At 35.5% G+C, this 22195-nt stretch overlaps 1 long non-coding RNA gene across 1 annotated transcript; it reads right to left on the reverse strand.

The window, feature by feature from the left end:
* Positions 1 to 416: 416 nt before the first annotated feature.
* LOC145125715 (uncharacterized) lies at positions 417 to 2217 on the reverse strand. The gene is made up of 2 exons (XR_013716135.1): positions 1851 to 2217; positions 417 to 1247 (listed from the first exon to the last, which is right to left on the reverse strand). It is a non-coding gene; the product is annotated as an uncharacterized LOC145125715 (long non-coding RNA).
* Between the last annotated feature and the right edge of the window lie 19978 nt (positions 2218 to 22195).

Raw genomic sequence — 22195 nt, forward strand, 5'->3', positions numbered from 1 at the left:
CCTTTTCTCCGGAATGGGCCATTCCGAAACAAAATTTGGACTCTTTTGACTATTGGGTCGGCCCATTACTATTAATCCGAATGAGCTCTTCCGGAGTATCTGTACATATTTCGGGTATCCGACCCGACCGCCCCGCTTTGTGGTCCCACCTATAAATATGAGTTTAAAGGTGTAAAAGTACATAAAAATCAAAAGCTAAAAGCTTTCAATAGCTACTTGAATTAGCTTTTTGATTATGAGTTTTTGGTTTAAAATAAAAACGAAAAGCTCATACCATAAAACATAAAACAGAGTTTCTTTTTTCTTAAAATCTAAAAGCTCCTAAAAACTTTGTGTCAGACACGTCCTTATCTTATTTCTATTGGAGAACTGTGAATAACGTAAATTGTCCCTAAACTTTTGTGTGCTTTAGGTCATTTGAGAAAAACAAATTATGATATTAGCCACAACCAAGATTTACATTTTCTAAAATGGCCACCAACCATTATGATATGCTAACATCTCCAACCAAAGATCATACCCAATGATATAGTAATCCTAATCATCCGCTTCAGAAGATTCATCAACATCGGACCCAGAGGAATACATATACATATCATCAGAATCATCATCAGAGTTTTGTGTTGAGTTGTGCTTAAAATCTTTGATCCGTTCCATGCACTTTTTTACTAAATTCCTGTCAAGTTCAAACCTACAACACATATAAATGTCGAGGGATTGAAGGTGAGGGCATCCGTTAAGAATGGCCTCCAATCCATCATTTGTCATCTCATCACCATAAATCTGCAAATGGCGTAACTCAGGCATGTTATTTGCAATGGCAACAGCTTGATCGTCACATTGGAGGTATGGCCCTGTCCATGTGTACCTCATGTGAGATATCTTGAAGGACTTGAGCTGAGGGCAATTTCGTCCAATCACTTCGATGTCTTCTGCATTGATATGGGTGTTTGGCATAACTTTTAAACTGACTTTTCAGTTTTATCTTTTTCTAAAAGTCAAAAAGATGTTTGGTAATCCTGACTTTTCCAACTTTTTCAATAGAGTAAAGGGCATCTTTTTGAAAAGTCACGAACTTTTACAAAAAGGACTTTTTGGCTTTCAAAAGCTAAGCCAAACACCCTCATAGATGTAAGAGAATTCAAGTTCCTCCAACTGAGACAGCCTTTTCACTGCCCGACTCAACCCACTACCCGTCATCTGCTCACACCAGAGGACAGAGGTAAAGATGCTTCAACTTACTTGAGCTGGGACCCACACAAAAGAAACACATTTTTTATCAACTTAAAACTATTTGACAACAAATTAAAATATCTTTTCTATTAGCTTCAAAAAGAAGATTTAATAAAGCATCTACAACTTGGCTTTTTGAAACTTATATTAGCTTTTTTAACTACAATAACATCAAAAAATATATTTTAAGGAAATTTTAAGCCAATTTTGCCACCATAAAAACTAATCTCAAACATTTTTTTAAGAACTTTTTTGCCACTTTTACAGAAGAGAACTTTTGAAGTTCAAAAAACAATATGTTATCTGTAAATGTTTTGAAGGATTTATAGTATATTCTGAAAATTCAACCAATTTAGGCCAAGTTGCAACCATTCTTCATCTCAATGTTCCAAATAAAATATTAGACGTATGCATCCAAATTAATACTCTGTACAACACATAACAATAACACAAGCCAAAAAATGTAGATTACCAAAATTCCTACTCCATATATAAACTGTTTTTAGGCTTAGAAAAGAAACAACAGCTGTATATCTATTTTCCACAATTGATGGAGCGTTAGCGTGTGCTTCATAAGTATGAATTAAATTGAATAGCGATGGGAAAGGAAAACCTACTGTAGCGCAATATGATCGAGGAGATCATCGGTGCAAAAGCCGTCGATACTGACATCGATCAGCTCCCCACAGCTGAGATTGACTGCCTGCTTAGTCAGCATCTCGATTTTGTGATTCGTATCACAACCATCCTGCAATATGTGAATATCGATGACCTTCCACATCGCCGGATATTTGCAAATTCTCCACCAAGTTCTGCATACGTTACCTGCGCTCCTGAGTTTTTCCACGGTATCTAATCTTTGAAGTATATTTTCCATCAAATCGTAAGGCATTTCTAGCCAATTTGGAGATTCCTTCATTGCGGACGACGGACCAACGTCCAACGGCGGAGGTCGACTCCATTTTAACTCTGAGAGACGATGATTTTACCGGATCGTTTTTTTTCCTGCTAATCAAAAATCCCCTTTTCTAGGGGAAACGGGTAAATTAAAAATATAGTCCCTAACCTTTTGCGTGCTCTACAAATCCAGTCCTTTGAGAATTATTAGTTTGCGAATACGAGCCTCTTTGAAAAGAACGTATTCTATGGATTAATGTTTCCGAATTCTGACAATACATGGTTAGCAATAATCAATTAATGAAAAGGAGAAACAAATAAAATAAAATAATCAATTAATGAAAAGGACAAACAAATAAAATAAAATTTGATAATATATCTATAATATATTAAATCATCAAGGTCAAAACTTCCTTAACATGGAATATACCATTGGTATATACTTTACCTTTTTAGGGATGTGAGAACCTTACAACACAAATTGTATTTCGACATAAACCTCTCAACATTGTTATTTTCTAGATCAAATTTCACCTCTCAACATTGGTTATTTTTCTAAATCAAATTTCACCAGATAACGTAAACAAAACTCTTTCCATTTGAAATCGTTTTTTTACCCGATATCGGTACTGGGGATAGTGTTTGTTTCATAGTCAAATTTTGGTTTCTGATTGTTCCAGTACTACCCTAATATCCAAAAAAAATTGTTTTCATTCCATTATATTAAGAAACTTCTTTTGAGTATTCTCATCCGTTCACATATCCAGAAATTTCTTTACAATCCCACACCCTCACTTCAACAGACGTGGGACAAATTAGAATCATCCACTAGTCAATTTATAAGTGCGAGTACTTTTTTTCCCAATGTACTCCAGAAGATCATTGCATATTTGCTTGAATATTTCAATATACTTAAAGTTGTTTCGATAGGGTTATTTCCATTGACATTGTAAGCCACCCTTTGATCATGAGGCCACAAAGTAACAGTTTTGATTAACGTAAGTGAAAAATCATTTAGAATGCTTACCAGTTGTGATTGTTTCCACTTGGATGTGAACATTAACATTCTTGTAGAGAAATGGAACTTCAAATGAACCTTACGTAGCCAAATCAACAAACATGACAACACAAAATGAAGCCTAAATTGACATATAACCAAATTTCTAATAAATTTCAAAATTTTAAGGTTTCGTTGAACAATTTTTCACGTTATCAAAAATTCATTTTATTACAGCCATATATGTGTAATCAGAAATCTAAAGCAAGTGAAAAAAGTAATTGTTCATTTAAAGCCAATAAAAAAAATACAATATTGTGAAATTGCTTATAATTTACATGTTTGCTTATTGTCCTGGAGGTACCCGACCACTTGGACATGTACTATTATTTAATTAATTAGTGTATAATTTACATTATAGAATATGAAATTTAACAATTGCTCAAATTCATTTACACTTGATTTAACAATATAAAATGGACTAATTTATAATCATAAAAGTATGCTTAATTCAACAAATTTGTTATCAAAATTAATGGAAAACTAAGTTTCTTGAAGAAACAAATTGAATACACAAAAACGATATAAATAAAAAACAAAGAATAGATAAAAGAACATTTGAAGATCATGTCAGAAAGGTATGACCAATAAGATCTTTTTGGCACTTTTCAATATAGTGATGATTAATCTTTTCTCATCTTCAAGATGATAAGTACAAGTGAGTAGAGAAAACAAAATTATAATCATAAAAATATGCTTAATTTAACAAATTTGTTATCAAAGTTAATGGAAAATATTTTATGTTGAAATAATCAATTATTAAGTATGTAGGATATTATCACTAAGGGATTTAGAGTTTTGCATCATCCTCAAGCTTCAATACATCAACTAGTGTTCATCACTTTCAAGTATTAAACTTAATTATAGTAAATCTAATCAATAACACTATAAAAAAAGGGTATGGTTAAGAATAAATTCATACAGTTATTGAGTTAAACGGTTGGATATCGAGCAATTATAATTCAACATGTATAAGACCGATTATTACTTTCAAAACTGGAAGTATTTACTATATTAATAAGATTTAAATGCAAGGTGATTGTTTTGCTCTTGATGAATTTTGGTATCATTGATGTACACTGAGAAAGAAATAGAATAATTAAGAAGATGTATCATGTTGATTTGCAAACATATAGGATGGTCAGTGCATAAATTACGACTTTAAATTTAGGGAGGATTTGAATTTTGAATTTTGAGTTTTATTTAAAGGATAGAGGAAACTTATGAAGGTTTGAGCGGAAACATTGATGGGCAGCGTGTTTGACCAAACATTGGTCAAGATAAGTTAAGCAATATAATCTAATGGTGGAAAATGTATAAGCGAAACACAATCAAACCTCTTTATTGCTTTAGATGATGAAATAAAGTTTCCCTTTTAGATATAGAATTCAATCTTATATTTTGTAAATGTAAACTTCTTAGTCTTCGCCTCTCTCTATCATCATTGTAATGGGTTTTATTATTTAAATCTATAAAATTGTTGAATATCATTAATATCTAAAAAATAATAACATCTCAATGGTAAATGTTTACTAATACTAATATGCAAACAAAATAATAATGAATTTATCTAACTCCTCCTTGAATGTAAGAATCTCCTTAATAGGATCATTGATGAAGATCCTAGTCGTAGTGAAGCAATTTGTGACGAAGAAACGTTCTGAAATGATGCATAATGAAGTTAGTATAAATGTATATTCATTTATAGTAAAAGGAAGAGTAATATTTTGAATTTTTTTTAAGATGTAAGTTGTTAATCGAAGTAATGAACAAACCTCTATAATAAAATATTTTTCCGTACTGAATAACAACTACCATACGAGTTTGTTTGTTATTTTCCAAATAGTTAGCAAACTATTGTGCCCACCCATCCCCGAGTGTTACACTTATTTGTTTGCTTCTACAAAAACCAAACAAAATATAATACATATACAATATAAAATGACATTATAAAGTAAAATTTGACACAAAATTTTGAAAAGTAAACATACTCTAGATCTTCCAAGCTCAAATTGACTCTCTTTGATAATTTATTTTTCTTGTTCATAAGGGTTTCCATTAGGAAGCATCTCACAACATCTCCAATAATATCTATTATATAAGATAAAAAATGGAAGATTAGTATAAAATTTTCGGTATGGTGAGTGATGGTAATAACATAATTAATATTGTTATATAAATCGTTAGATTGTAACATATAAACTAACCGACATGTGTGATCTCAACAAAGGCACAATCCAAAATGGCGTTGAAGTTTGCAAAAGAAAATCCATAAAATGATCTAGTCCACTCATTGCATAGTGTAACTTTGGTTGTGATATAAATATGAGAAATTAAATATCCTCCTACCTTTTATTTCTACTTATCTTCCTACCATATCAAATGTTGACATGTGTCACATTTAATGACACATTTAATGAAATTGATAATATTTTAGTCCACTTGTCACCATTTAATGTGGGTCAGAGGATAGTAGGACTAAAATGTAGGAGGATATTTAATTTTTCTATAAATATTGATTTTGTTTTCACTATCAACAAAACTAATTTTGTTTTGACTAAGACCAAGGTGTAGATTTTGGATGTAGTAACAACCATCCTCATGAAGCAAACTTTCAAATATTTCAACCCATTTGTTAGTAACATTTGCCTCAATCTTCCTTCCCTAAATGCACAAAAAACCAGTTTATATAGTGTTATATGTGGTTAGAATGAAATTGTAAGAAAATTCATAAATAAATAAAAATGTTATTACCTGTTCATCAATGAGAATCATATCAATTTTGTAAGTCTTTGTTGAAGATCCATAAGCAAGATGTTTAATGAGATGAATTATTCTTACTCTCATGGTAAATTGACTTTTTGAAACATCAAGTTGGTCTATGAAGGTAATGTTGCTTTGAGCTATGTTTCTGTTTGTGAAAAAACTAATGATTGTTAAACACATGTGACTCGACTAAGTAATATAGACCGGATAAAATAGGCAAAACATGAACAATTCAAAATCATAAGGTCAAAGTGAAAATATAGTTTTGAGGACGGAATTTGTAACTTTTGGCATAACTTAAGGATGTCGAATGTAATTTAGTCTAAAACATATAATGTAGAAAGTCTTTTGTATGTAATCAAAATCAAAATTATAAAAATAAAATAAAATTTTTATCATCTATGTATGAATGATGTTATATACTTTTAACAAACCTCATAATGCAAACATGACAATAAAGTAAGTATAAACAGTTTTTGCCGATGCTCATTAAAAAACATATCAACAAGTATATATCATTACTCGTTTACTGTGACACCCTTCAAATCTGAGTATTTTTATTAAAATATATATTTGCAAAAACAGTTTAAAACAACAATGTACTTTCACAGTATATTGTTGTAATTTGTAAAATATATATTTTTTAATGGACAACAATATATAGCAATATAAATTATTTTTTAAAGAAATTTTCTATCTAATAAAAAGTTTGTATTTACATATAAGTCATCAAAAAATTCATAGATTCGTAATTTTGACTTTTATACTTTAAAAAACCTGACTATGTAGTTTTAACTTTTTTATATTTTACACAAACAGTTTAAAACAACCATGTACTTTCAAATTACATTGTTGTAATTTAAAAAATATTTCTTTTAAATGGACAGAAACTATATAGCAATATAAATTATTTTTTATGTTGATATAGATAGTACACTTCAACATCCAAAATGACCATACTGCCCTTGTATACTATTATATTCACAATTTTAAATGAGTAACATATTAAAGAAAAAAATGTAGCAGTAGAAGGGGCAACAGTGATAGGGGTAAGGGTATTTCAGGTAAAGAGAACGCATACATAAATGTTGTTTTGCCCTCATTCATCATGGAAATCGTATTCAATGTAGAGGAATATTTTTTATGTGGTGTATAGAAATATATCAGCTCCATTCATTGATATATACGATTGCTTTGATTCATGATTACATTTGATAACCCTCATATGTTAAGAACATCAATTACACAAGCTTCAGGAATGTTGTAAACAGAGGATATAACATGGATTATATACAGACTCACAAAACATAGGTCAACACATTAAAAAAAATCGATATAAAGGATATAATTGTGTTTTTGTAACTAAATGAATGAAACTAATATGTTTAAAGTAGATTGATTAATTTTTTTTCATGACCTCTCAACAGGAATACAATAATAACATGTAAAAAAACAGAGTAAATGCAAAAAGTTGGATAAGAAGAAGGAGAACAAAGTAAAGAAAGAACCTGAAAAAAAGAATTGGAGAAGAAGACCGTTGAAGAAGAACACTGTAAATCGTAAGACTCAATCCAAAATCATAAAAATAACAACATCAATGTAATCGTATATATAAGGTGTTTTTGAATAAGGAAGTCATTATCTTCCAAAAAAATTGGGATCCTAAGATATCATCTTGGAGATTTTTGGCTATTCTTCTGGAAAAAAAAATTATTGTAACATCCGGTTTCGGATCGTCTGTGACTTAGGGTTCGTGGGCTGCAACCCGGGCATGAGGAAGCCTTGAGGCTGCGGCGAGTTACTAGAAGCGTAGGGCTTATCGCCACCTTTCCGTGGATATGAGGTTCGTTGGAAACGGACTTATAACGAAGAAGCTATGATAGTTTGAAGTTTTGGCAAGTTTAGTCCTTATTGAGAAATGGGTGGCAAATGAGTACGCAGGGCGTAAGTATGTGTACGCTCAGTGTACTTATGTGCGCATCATGGATGCGGAGACCACCTAGTACGCTGGGCGTACTAGGCAGAGAATGTAAACCCTAATATTTTGAGGTGGCCCTATTTAAGGAACATGATGGCCTCATTTTCAGCCACCATTTCCAGCCTCCAACTCCTCTCAAAACCCTAATCTCGTTTCCATGGCTTGTGTGAGTGTGGTGGCTCATTTGAGTGTTTTTGGTGAATCTCTTAGTGAAGAAGTGATAGGTTTGGAGCATTCTAACACTCCTATGGTGTACATGCAACCCTAGAAACCTTGGATCTATGTTTTCTCTATTATACATGCAAATATGATTTTTCCAAGGTTCTCATCCTAACTAACATACAATGGGGTACTTGTAATATAAAACTTAGTAGGATGACATACCTTTTCTTGTGGTTGATTCCTTGGAGCTTCAAGAGCCTAACACCAATAATGTGGATGCCTCAAGTGGAATCACAAATCACCAAAACAACTTGGAAAACTTGAGAGAATAGTAAGCACACTAGAAATCGGCCCACTCTTGTTCACTCACACACTAGTGCCATTTCATGTGCCAAAGACCTCTTTATATAGTATGGTGGATTAGGGTTACATCCATGTAAACCCTAATACCCATGACCTTTCATTTCCATAGGATCCATGGGTTAAAAACCCCATGGACTATCCATGCAAGCTTAGCCCATCCTAAATAAACATTGACCCATTCTATATATATAAGAGACCATATTTAATTAGTCTTTTTTGATCACCAAATTAATTCCAAATTAATTATTGATCAATACTAATTAAATAATATGATTTCATATTAATATACTATAACTTATAATATATTAATAAATCATAGATATACTATTCTCAAAAGATTATCCATACAAATTGTTTCGGTGAAGTGCAACCCAAATGGACCATGCTACTCTCGAGTCGAGTACATACCAATAATAGTTATGGACTAGTCCAACAGCCTCTTACTTGGATAAGTCTAAAACTATTATTCAAGTATGACTCTAAGATCCTGACTAGCAATCGTAGCTCTTAAAGTCGTTGCCGAACTCTGACCTAGTCAAATGACGTGTCCATTAGATAATGGATCATATATTCCTCCATTCTAGATATCATATGGACTGAGACATGGATTATAATCATTCCCTCTGTCCATTTGTTGTTTCCCGATTTCCGATTTATGACGACTGACTAATTGAACAAATCAAATCAGTCCAGGCTTGGCCAAGCACTTAGGGGTGTCATCACTAAATCATCGAGGGGCCCACAGATATCGCCTTTATCCCTCCAAGGGTAAAAGGAATGGATAAACTTCGACCCAAATGTTCGCTTGTACTTACTCATCAAATTACACACAACGATATGTTTTATAACAACCAAGTTATTGGTTGCGTTTACATATGTCAATGTGCAATTGACGCGCAACTACAACTCACATATCTCCATTTGAAGAATATAAGATATTATCGTCTCATGATCATTCATGATAAAATCCATGAAGTGATTCAAATGAGCATGGGTTTAATCCAATACTCAAATCTCATTCCAAGAGCACTCATGAATGTTGCAGCAACTTTTGCTATGTCTAAACACTTTAGACATCTACAAGCCCAATTCATGACAGTCTTGATTCATACCTACTTCCAAAATATGATTGACTGTGGAGAGTTTGAACAACCTAGTTATTCAGGAAGTCAAAACATGCAAAGTGAAACACAAGAACAATTGTAACACCCATAAAATTTGAGCCAAATTAAAACATTTTAAATCATTCAAAAACCATTACGTTCATACAATTCGTTTTCAAAATAGTTTAAACATCAGAGTATCCCCCAGAACCATATCATATAAATCATAAAACATGAGGAGCGGCACGATCACGCCTTCGCCTTGCCACGATCTCCTGAAGTACCTGAAACAATACACTGAAACTGTAAGCCCGAAAGCTTAGTGAGTTACCCCCAAAATACCAACCACACATATCATAAATAGAATAACCATGCACATCGGGTCTACTGTGTGACTGGTCTGCCCGCACCGGGCCTTCAGCCCACCTGGTCCACCCTCCGAGTCTAGCCATGTACGTCGAGTCTACAGTATGATTGGTCCGCCCGCACCGGGCCTTCAATCCACCTGGTCCACTCTCTGAGTCTACAGTATGACTGGTCCGCCCGCACCGGGCCTTCAGTCGGCCTGGTCCACTCTCCGAGCCTCGGCACGTCTGGTCCGCCCTCTTGGGGCCTTCAGCCTATCCGGACCGCTTGCTGGGCCTTCGGAATATCCGGTCCGCCCTGGGTATGTTGGCCTACTGCATAAAGCAGGACCCGCCTTAACCCAACCCCCGTCAAACAACCACGTGCACATAAAACAATCAATCACATAACAAATCCTTAACCAGACTATCAGTCTAACAGATCACATAGCATATCAACATCCTAACCAGGATTCCGACCTAACCGGTCACTAGCATAACATTACCCTATATACCGGGTACCGACCTTAACCAAGTCACTAACATAACACCATCCTAAATACCAGGATGCAGATCTAGCAAAGCAATAACATAACAAACACTACCCGGATTTCCATCCGATAAAGGGCCGACCTTGGTGCCGTAGACCCTGTCGATATAGTGAGGATAACTCACCTGCAATTGCCGACTGAAAAGATAAGACCAAGCTGCTCCGACCACTGACACGAACTCCACCACCGAACACTACCAAAGAACCAATTCCATAAATACCAAAATCACCAAAATACCCTTGGTAGACAAACTGGTCAACTCTTGGTCAAAGTCGAAGTCCTCAGTCAAAGTCAACCTCCCAGACTGATTCTACTCGCCGAGTCGACCCGTCGACTCGTCGAGTCCCTATACTCAGAAACTCCCATAACACGACTCTACTCGCCGAGTCACCCCAAGACTCGTCGAGTACAACGATCTCCGAGTCCCATCCTGCTCAACTCACCGAGTCACCTCCCGACTCGCTGCTTCAAAGTTTAACCAGAAAGATTGGGGTTCTGCGACCAGACTCGTCGAGTCCAAGAACAGACTCGCCGAGTCCAAGACAATCTTCAATAGACTCGCCGAGTTGTTCTTCAACTCGCCGAGTCCATGCCTATGTTCATACAACTCGTCGAGTACACCCATGTGACTCGTCGAGTCTCTCCAGTTCTCAATCCATACAATGGCTTTTCGAGCCATGCAGGGGCTCCAATCCATAGATCCACTCTTCTACAGTCTAACCCTCACATAAAGTTGCAAACTTTACGTGAGACCAAGGAGATATAGGCCCAAAACACATTAGGGCTAGGGTTAAGGACTAGGGCCTTCACCAACAACTCTTAGACAGATACTTTATGACATTCTGGACCAGCTCAAGTCTAGATCTGAGATAGCAACCTCAGATCCACCCTCCAAACCCGAAATAACCTTTAATCATACCAAAAATGCCCCAAATCTCAAACAATAATAGATGTAGATGCAAAAGAGCCCAAGCAACAGATTATTACCTCCAATATAAGCTCTAACCGAAGTAGATCCCGGATCTACACCACTCCTTTGCAGCAAGCCTCTTGATCTTCAAGCCTCTTTTCAAGATTTCCTCCTCCAAAGCTCTATTCTCTCTAATAATGAAGGCTCGCTCGAATTCTAGGGTTTACAGGCTCTCAAGAGTGGTAAGGAGGCTGAGAGAAGGACATAAAGTCCTTTAAATAGGGTGCAACCCCCGAGATTAGGGTTTTCTCATTCCAGCACCAACTCGTCGAGTCCAAGCCGCCGACTCGGTGAGTTGGCCACTTAATCCGCGACCCAAACCCGCTCCGACTCGGCGAGTAAGCGTACCTACTCGTCGAGTCCCTTCTTCGAATTTACACTTTGCACCCTTCAACTTCTTGCTTCCGAACTTGGGATGTTACAACAATCGAATCCAATATGGTCTCAGAACTTATGAATATAAATAAAACACCTTTTATTTAATCACCATATTGATTACACATTATTCATTGCATAATGTTTCAAATAATCAACTTAATACTTGAACTGAAACAATAATCATGCCATGCTCCAAGCATGCACACTATGTTTGTCCAAACAATAGTTATGCCATACTCCAAGTATGCACACCATGTTTGTCTATGATCCTTTCTTTGTGAAATATACCAATTGAACATGATTCCAATGATGCTCATTTCACAATCCCAAATCCTTACCGCAAATGTAAGAATACAAGATTTTTTGCCATTTACTGAAATCTGTTAGATTCTAAACTTATATACATTTATTCTTTTGTAATGACTATGCACAAAAGTCACAAAGACTTGGCAACAGACATTTACAAAGTATTCCAATGGAGAACAATTCCATGGAAACGAAGTCTCAAATTCAAAGTACATTCCTTTGAACATCCTTCTTGCATTAAGTTTTCTAATCTTACACAGATTTAATGAATACCTTCCACCTATGGAAACATTTCCACATTCCCATTTTGACTATCACTTCTGAACAAGAGTTGCCTCCTTCCAGAATATGCCAATATGGTCCTTCCAAAATTAACACATATACTTCCAATTATCCATGAGCAACCAATCTTTGGAAAACCTCAGATTGTCATTGACAATTGCTTAATCATTTTAGTCATATCCAGTTCAAGTACTTTTTCCCCCTTAATGCCCTAGGCATTTGGAAAAATTTAGAACAAATGAATATTACAGCACATGTAATCGATCCTATATCCGAAGCATATGGGACACGATTCATGATGTCTCACATAAAGACATGATACTAGATCAATCTTTTGCTATAATATTTCTATTTCTATTTGTCATGTTCTCATAATTCAGATTATGAAAAGGGATACCGTAATCATAATCGAATTTTAGAACGCAAATAATGTAATTATGACTAAATTTGATTAAAAACTCACAATCTAAGTTTTTAGAATTGGATCACAATCTGAGCTTTTAGAATTGGAATGAAGTATAATTTCCTCTCCCTTAATTATAGCAAACAACTTTTCAACCCCCGCAACTTTACGAATTGAAACCCTTTTGTTTTCTATAATTAACATTGCTAACTTGCAATACTAAACATAATAATCATGCTCCCACTAACATGATAATTATTATCATAACACTTATGCTCCCACTAGCTTTGACATGTATCCAGAAATCAACTGGACTTCTAGAAATCAATACTTTATTGACTTTCTTACCAAAGTTTAGATTTCTGATACAAGATGCTTTGATAAGACTTTATCAAAATCATACACCTTTTCTTAGACAGCTCACACTTGTATCTAAACAATTTTAAAACTATGAAAAGGTATGTCGTAATCATAGTCTCAATTGTTTAGACCTTTGCCATTTCTCACAAGTCCATGTTAGTGTGCCGGTTAACCACACACGCTCCACTAACGACTTTGAGAATGCAAATATCACAATTGCTATCTACTTAAAATCTATTTAGCGAAAGCGTTTCCTCACCATCATTTTCATGAATCAGAGAGAAACCTAATGATGCTTAGATTTTATGGTGTATGTGTTCCTATCCATGTGAATTTGTCAAACCCATAATCACAAAACAAGGTTAGCGACAAATTCAAACTCATATGAACCGAACTTGTTCAATCTTAATTTTCTTGCCACCTGGCAGCACAAGGGCCTACCAAGTCTTCCAAGTTGTTATGCAAGCAACCGAGAACTCATAGGACTCACATGCATAGTCAACTTTAACCGGAATGGGCATAGAAACAAGAATTATGTCAGCACGATAGGTTATAAACCTCAAGTCCTGTACTAGTGATAAACTACAGGTTTTACTCTTGATTAGTTCTTGAAACTCTTTTAGGATCTTTAAGACTCCCACTGTCCTCTTGACATATAAGACTCTCTTGCCAAGAACCATTCCTTGACAAACAAATATTCAAGAGATAGTGTGGATTCTTATCAAGACAAACACTTCATACAATTGGCCTTAGTTGGTCTTTGTTTTATCCAAAACATCACAACTTACCAATTTCAAATGTACAAGAGTAGAAAACATTTTACTCTACATTTGACAAGTGTTATAAACCTTCTTTAAGATATGTCACTCAAGTTACAATCTTGGAGTATGACTCTAAGAATTGTTTTGGAACGAAGTATGACTCATATTCTTGATTTAACCATTTCAACAATTCATGATTCCTCTTTTTAGCCATAGGAATGCACTAAGATGTCCTTAGAGGATCAATTGTGATATGGTTTCATAATCACTAAGATAATCATAAAACAAGATACTCAAGTACTCTCCCATCTTTTCAGATTGGAGAAACTTTTATCTTTCTGTCTAATTTGATTGTTCTTATTCATTCTGTCTTACATTGAAACTTTTCCAATGTTTCAGAATTACACTTAAACTTGTAAGTATAACCATATTCACTAAACTTTAGTAAATCATGACGAATAGCCTTATCGATCTTTGTGGTGGACCTGACCAACATACAACCAAGTGTACCCGATCCTATAGTCCTTCACTTGACTCACACGAACATGTGAACAAGGAATTAGTCTTAATTTCCCAAAGATGAAAATTGTCATTCATCATACAATACAAGTTGCATGATTCCAAGTTCCAGTCCAATTGAAACTTGGGTGATGAGAATCTTTCCTTATTTGGTAAATTTAGCACTACCACAAATGAAAGAATCAAAATCATATTTCCAATATTGCTAGAAACATACAAACATCAATTTTTTATAAATGCCATTGCAAGGAGATATAAAATAAAACAAAATTTTATTTATTTATAAAATGCGGAAAAACTTTTCCTTACAATGCACTTACAAGTGAAAACTATGTTATTACACATTTCCTAGCAATCTATCATAACTCCTAAGTAGTAGCTCAAAAATCCGATCTTCGAACCATACGATTGAAATCCATCTTCGCGATCAGATTCAGCATACTCTTCTTTTAAGCTTCCTTCCCTTTGCTTGATCCTGCAAAACATCAAAATGCAACCTAGTCACATCATGTATTAAGAATCAACAATTAGAAACTTAACAAAGTTAGATAATATACTTACCTGAAGCAGAGTCAAACATTTTGTCTCTACTTTCTTTCAGATCTTTCAGGTAGTCAGGGCAGCTTCGCTTCCAATGCCCATTCTCTTGACAGAAAAAACATACAGACTCTTTGGGAATGGTACACTGGACTATCACAGACTTAGCCTTTTTCTCTAACATTTGGTCAACCGGGTTGACCATGGCCAACCCTTTCCATTGGGAAGAGAAAACTTTTCCGGGCTTCCAATGTTACCATTGTCAATGTCCCTGGAAGTTTGAGAAGTAGATCTTCCACCCAAATTTACTTTTCCAGTGCCCCAAAACATTTCTGATTCAGCAGCAACAAGCAAATAAGTAAGATCAATAAGGGTCATGTCATGGTATGTCACATAGTAGTCCTTAATGAACTCACTATACGACTCAGGAAGTGATTGAAGAACCCAGTAAACAACCAACTTCCTTGAGACTTCAACACCCAACACTCTCAGCCTGTCGATATGTGACTTCATCTCCAAGACGTGAGAACACACAAGCCATCCATCTTCATGTTTCATTGCAAGTAGGGCTTGAGTGACCTTGAATTTTTCAAGTCTTTGAGCTTGTGGGTCAGGGAGAATAATTGGAGGAGGTGGAGGAAGAGAAGTATGATTTCCATGATCTAATCACGGTACATCATCTTCATTAGGAAAGCTTGTTCCAAGGGATTTGGGAAGACCATAATTGTCTGAACTATACATCTACAATGGGAGAAATTCAAGTTAGTTGATTTAATTCCTTAATAGAACACCCAATATGAAATATTAAGGCTAGGACCCAACACAATATTTTATAACTTGGAAGAGGGATGTCGTAATCCAAGCTACAAAATATTTGAAGGTAGGCGAATGACGATTCACCAATTTCCACCATGAAAAACGAAATAGGTATTAGGTTTTAATTGGATTGAAACTCCTAGATCTTTTGAGATTCATTGAACTTTTCAATGGCATGTTTAAATCTCGATTGTGTCCTCTCAAGTTTGTGACTGGGATGCCGAGGATCACAAACAAGGTGTGAATAACCATGCAAATTAACTTGGTACCCTTAACTTTATCACCTAATCGATGTGCCGGTTAACCACAGGCGCTCCACCGATCTATGATAAACATTAAGTTACCCTTTGCCACACTTACTAGTCCATGTTAGTGTGTCGGTTAACCACACACGCTCCACTAACGACTTGGTAAGGTACAAAGTGTAATTTCATGGGTTAGCACCAAATTCACATTTTCCTAAGTAACTAAGATTGGGAATTTATAAAAGGTTTAGTTACTTTATATTTATCATTATACTTTTAATGAGAATTATAGTCCTTGTCCTACCCGTTCGGCTAACGACCCTCCACCAGTCACGGAAGCGGTGGGTGAGAGTGGACACCCATTAAGCTGTCATTTTATAGGCAACAACCTTATACCCCCCTTATAGACCGACTTCGTGAATGAGGCCTACTAACGGTAAAACTGACTTGCTCTTATACATATATATATATATATATATATATATATATTATTAACTTATAATACTATAAAGTGTAAGGGTTGAATTTTCACTTTTAAAACTCTAGGGTTTGGAATTAAAGTGTGTGTGAGACTTTTACAAATTCCAAAACTTGAGGGCAGGTTTTGAAACTATTTAAAAATTTTTCATTTCTATAACTTATGAGTTTTAATGGTTTTAAAGAATTTTTTTTTGGAATTCCATAACTTGAGGACAAGTTATGGAGTCCATTAATTGACATTTAGATCAAGAATTACACTAACAAACAATTTGCAAATAATTCTTATGATCTACTAAAACTCATAAGTATGAACATTCATATCAACAATTTCAAGAATCATATAAACATATACAAAACTTGAAAATTTGATAATAACCATTGAAAATGGATTAGCATAATCATTACCACACTAAAAACAGGTTTTATAAGTCCAAAACAGTTTAGGGTAATGATTCTAATCCATTTCCAGCAGCAAAACTCGAAAATCTGCACACAGGGCCTCCTACTCGACGAGTAGGATGAGTTTACACTTGGACTCGTCGAGTCCCCCCATGGACTCGGCGAGTCCACTGAACAGTGAACAATTTTTCGACATTTAAAGCATTTTGCATCAAGTATAATGAAAACAAGCCTAGGCTCTCTGATACCATTGATGGGTTTGGAGCATTCTAACACTCCTATGGTGTACGTGCAACCCTAGAAACCTTGGATCTATGTTTTCTCTATTATACATGCAAATATGATTTTTCCAAGGTTCTCATCCTAACTAGCATACCATGGGGTACTTGTAATATAAAACTTAGTAGGATGACATACCTTTTCTTGTGGTTGATTCCTTGGAGCTTCAAGAGCCTAACACCAATAATGTGGATGCCTCAAGTGGAATCACAAATCACCAAAACAACTTGGAAAACTTGAGAGAATAGTAAGCACACTAGAAATCGGCCCACTCTTGTTCACTCACACACTAGTGCCATTTCATGTGCCAAAGACCTCTTTATATAGTATGGTGGATTAGGGTTACATCCATGTAAACCCTAATACCCATGACCTTTCATTTCCATAGGATCCATGGGTTAAAAACCCCATGGACTATCCATGCAAGCTTAGCCCATCCTAAATGAACATTGGCTCATTCTATATATATAAGAGTCCATATTTAATTAGTCTTTTTTTATCACCAAATTAATTCCAAATTAATTATTGATCAATACTAATTAAATAATATGATTTCATATTAATATATTATAACTTATAATATATTAATAAATCATAAATATACTATTCTCAAAATATTATCCATACAAATTGTTTCGGTGAAGTGCAACCCAAATGGACCATGCTACTCTCGGGTCGAGTACATACCAATAATAGTTATGGGCTTAGACATCTAATCCAACAAGAAGGTGTCTTGAAAGAGGATAACTTGTGCTTCTAGCTTGTGGATCTGAGTTCTACCCTTGTTGGTGCATCTTCCAGAGGTATAAAGTTCAAAACTTGCTCATTGTTGTGCTAGTTCTTGTTTTGGGTCCATTTTTTAGGGTTTTATGTTCCAAGATTGGAACTTTGTGAGTTTGGTGAACTCCAGAGCAAATCTCATGTCCTTTTAAGTGTATTGGGTTGCCTTGATTCATAAAAATGAGAACTTGGTCGTCTAGACTTTTTCATGCATGTGTTAGGAGGATTTAAGAGAGTCTTAATGTTATTTTGGAAGTTGGGTCCCATTCATACATGCAAACTGATAAAGTCACCAACTTTATCAGTTAAGAGCTTGTAACGAAGCTTCCCTGAGGTTTGGATGCTTTGGGCTGAAGTGGTTAAGTTGAAAATGGAGTTTCTGGACCTGAGCATACCAAGGGAGGTACGCCCCTCGTAACCTCACTGTGGGCTTTTTGGGCTAAATCTCGTATTGGGCCTTAAGTGTTGGGCCTGGATTTTGGGCTTGCTGTATTGGAGATTTTGGACCAGAGGAATATATATGTATTGGGCCCATGTGTTGGGCTTGCCATTTGGACTTAAGTTTAAAGGTTGGGCCTTGGGAGGGCTCGATTAGTAATGCGCCTTGGTGGGCCCAATGGGCTCGGGTTATTTATGGGTCGGTTAGTGGACTATCTTTAGACCTAATGAGTGAGGGTTTGGTCTTAGATCCTAATTGGGTTAATTATGGGTTTGGCTCAGTGCTAGAGGTTGGTGTGCAGCAACAGCATTTATAGGAGTTGTTCATCATCCGAGGTGAGTCTTCTTACTATACTTACCTGAGTGGTAATACAGTGTGACCGGAGGGTCTTATATGCTTATGCTGAATTATGTGATATTATGCATTTGTCTTTGTGATTTATGTTGTATATTATTTTGTGCTTTATTGGTTAGGACCTGAGGGTCCTCACTGAGACATATGGACCGGAGGGTCCTTATAGAGTTGCAACCATGAGAGGCTAAGTATTAGTGTGTGGTATTTTGGGGAACTCACTGAGCTTCGTGCTTACCGTGTTGTGTGATATGTGTTTCAGGTATTCTCAGGATCGCGGGAAGGCGCCGACTTGATTGTACACATCTGTTCGAGATTACGTTTGAGGATTTTGGGATACTATCAGTCATTTTGTTAAATTGTGTTTTGACAACTGATACATTGTGGTTTTGAGAAATGTGATATTGAGTTTTATGTGATTTAAATATGAAAATTTATTTTGAAAATTTACAGTGTTACAACTATCAGTTATATTGATTCAAAATTTCAAGTTAATTGACGTGCTTATTTAATGAGTTTTAAAATTCAAACCATTATCTCAGATTGATTCATTTTATGTGGGATATACTGGAAGATATATTATGAATAATTTTGACTTTGATTTTGACTCTGAAATATTTTGCAGATTTAATGGGATTGGATTAGATTTTATATGTTAATAACCGAATTATTGATATGCTTACTTTGAAAAATCAAGGATGAAGTAGGCCCAAAATACAGGCAAACATCAATCATATAGCTCACTACCGCCTACTAGTCCTCTCTCAGCACATTATCCTGCTACCAGCTAACCTCCATGAAATGCATAATCATAAGTAACTATTGGTGAGATAGCCACCCGAATAGATGATCCTACTATATAGTCATAACCAAACAAGGAACAAGAAAGAAAGCCTAGATGAAGAGTTCTCATGCTATCCTACATGACTACATACAATCCTTGGGGCAATCCACTAGATGATAACCAACAGGTACATGTAGACATACAGATCTACATATCACTACCGCATAACAACATCTTATATAGCAGGATACAAATCTTACAGATCACTACAACATAACAACATCCTACATAACAAGATATAAATCTAACAAATCACTACAAGATAGAAACATACTAAATACCAACAATAAAAGGAATACATAATTGTATATACTCAGAGGTGAGATAGACACCCACACAGGTGATCCTACTCTAAAGCCAGAACCAAACAATGAACATGCAAACATGCCTAGATCAAGAGTCCTCAGTCTATCCTACATGACTATATACAATCCCTATGGAACCCCTCTACTAAAATATAACCAAAACTAGTGGGCAGACATTGGTGCCTTCGACCCACGGGTACAATGAGGCAAAACTCACCTGAAATGAAGAAACCCGAAAAACCGAGACACGTTTCCCTGTCTGCACTGCGTGCTCCCGCGGATCCGCTAATCACCAAAACAAGTAAAACCTTAATCAACAGTCCAGAACTCTCAAGTTTTACCTAAAGTCAAACTTTGTCAAAAGTCAACGGTCAACGAAATTCAACAAAGTCAAAGTCCATGCAGCAGCGTAAGCCCAACGTACACCTTGTACGCCCAACGTACGCGACCTGATCTTATTTCTCCATTAAGTACTTTATCACTTAAGACCTTTTGTCCAGAGCTCAGATCTAGACTCAAAACATCGACTTAAGTCATAAAGTTTCTACCTTTATGACTTTCAATGGCTAGAAAAGGTCCAAAATCCAAAACCCTAACTTATTAATCCATTAAGACATCATAATTATTATATGGAAGGGATAGACGGACCAAGATCACATTTTTATGGTTCCTAACATCGTCATAATGGATAAAGTTTCCAACTTTATCCATAACAAGGTCACAAAATTTCAAGATCTATACTTTATGCACTAAAGTGACCAAAAGCTCTTAACATCCAAAACTAGCTAGATCTAACATATGCATCATCAAGATTCAAACTTTATAGAGTAAGATCGAAATATCAAGGTGAACCAAGTCTTGATATACAAGCTCTAATGTAACCAACAATTCTGTAATGAGCTCCTTCTTCTCCAAGATGCACCAAGAACACTCCAAAACACTTAAAAACACATTCTTATTGCTGACAAAGCTTAAACTAGGGTTAGGTTTCAAGGGAGGACGTTGAAGGGGTGGAGGCTGAGAATGGGATGAGTTTGGGGAAGTTAAGGAGCTTAAATAGGGCTCAAACCACGAAAAGAGGGTTTAGGTTCTAATCGTGTATGCCCAGCGTACTCCTGGTACGCCCATCATACAAGAGATACCTAGTACGCCCAACGTACTTCCCATATGCCCATCGTACGCGGCTAACCCAAAATCGTCCTAATTTCAAACAGTCGTAAGTTCTTCGTTCCAACTTCGTTTTCAACGTTCTTTATATCCACAAAAAGGTGTTAAAGAGACCCACGATATTATCTAGATACATTAGACTAAGAACTTCTCGAAAAAAAATCCATATTTCACTCAAGAACCCGGCCTATGACTTTTCCCTTTATACGATTCGCTCCAAAACACAATTCAAGGGTAAAAGTCTCTTAACTATCATTACCTCTTTCCATAAGGACTAAACTTTGCCTCCTTAAGGCCTAAAGCCTTACAAAAGGGCTTATGGCCTAACGGTATCCGATGTTGCCCTCCCTCCTTGAGGTTGAGGGTTCAAGTCCTGTCGTCGACATAGGTGGATTTAAGGAGTAGTTTAGGAGCAGGTTAGATTTTCCGTTTAAAAAAAAACATAAAAAGTTTAGGATACACTTTGTATTTGTGTTGTGGTGTTACAACCAGTGGACCATCTCACGATTTCAAATAATGAATAATTATATGAGAGCTTCTTGACCGTACCAATAGAGCTTCCAAGATAGAGGTCGAGGTAGTTCAACATAACAATTTACTGTAGGCATCTAGGCGACAAAACGATCTGACGTGCTAGGCGTAGCGATCCACGCATGCATAGGGCGGTCCAAGATGATTTGAGGCCCGGAGCAATATATATATATATATATATATATATATATATATATATATATATATATATATATATATATATAGAGAGAGAGAGAGAGAGAGTTAGGTTCATATGTTTTTAACAAATATTGTATGTATGTAAGAACCAATCAGAATTAAGCAAAAATAAAATCATTAATAATTCGTAAAAGGTATAATGGTAATCTTAGTATATCTAATTATGGTAAAAATCACAATTCAATTAATATATACCCTAAATTTAGGTAACAAACGCCATATATTTATCAATGTGTGAATATTTATCAATGGTCTTCACACACACACACACACAAAAAAAAAAATACACACGTAACCATTGAATCGATCTTCTCTCATAACCCTTCACTTTTTTTTTCAGTCTCGATGGTGATGACGATGAGAAGGGGCTAGGTCTGCAACTTCATTCCTC

Source organism: Lactuca virosa, chromosome 7, assembly GCF_052849685.1.
Source record: "Lactuca virosa cultivar CGN04683 chromosome 7, Lactuca_virosa_CGN04683_v6, whole genome shotgun sequence".
NCBI lineage: Eukaryota > Viridiplantae > Streptophyta > Magnoliopsida > Asterales > Asteraceae > Lactuca > Lactuca virosa.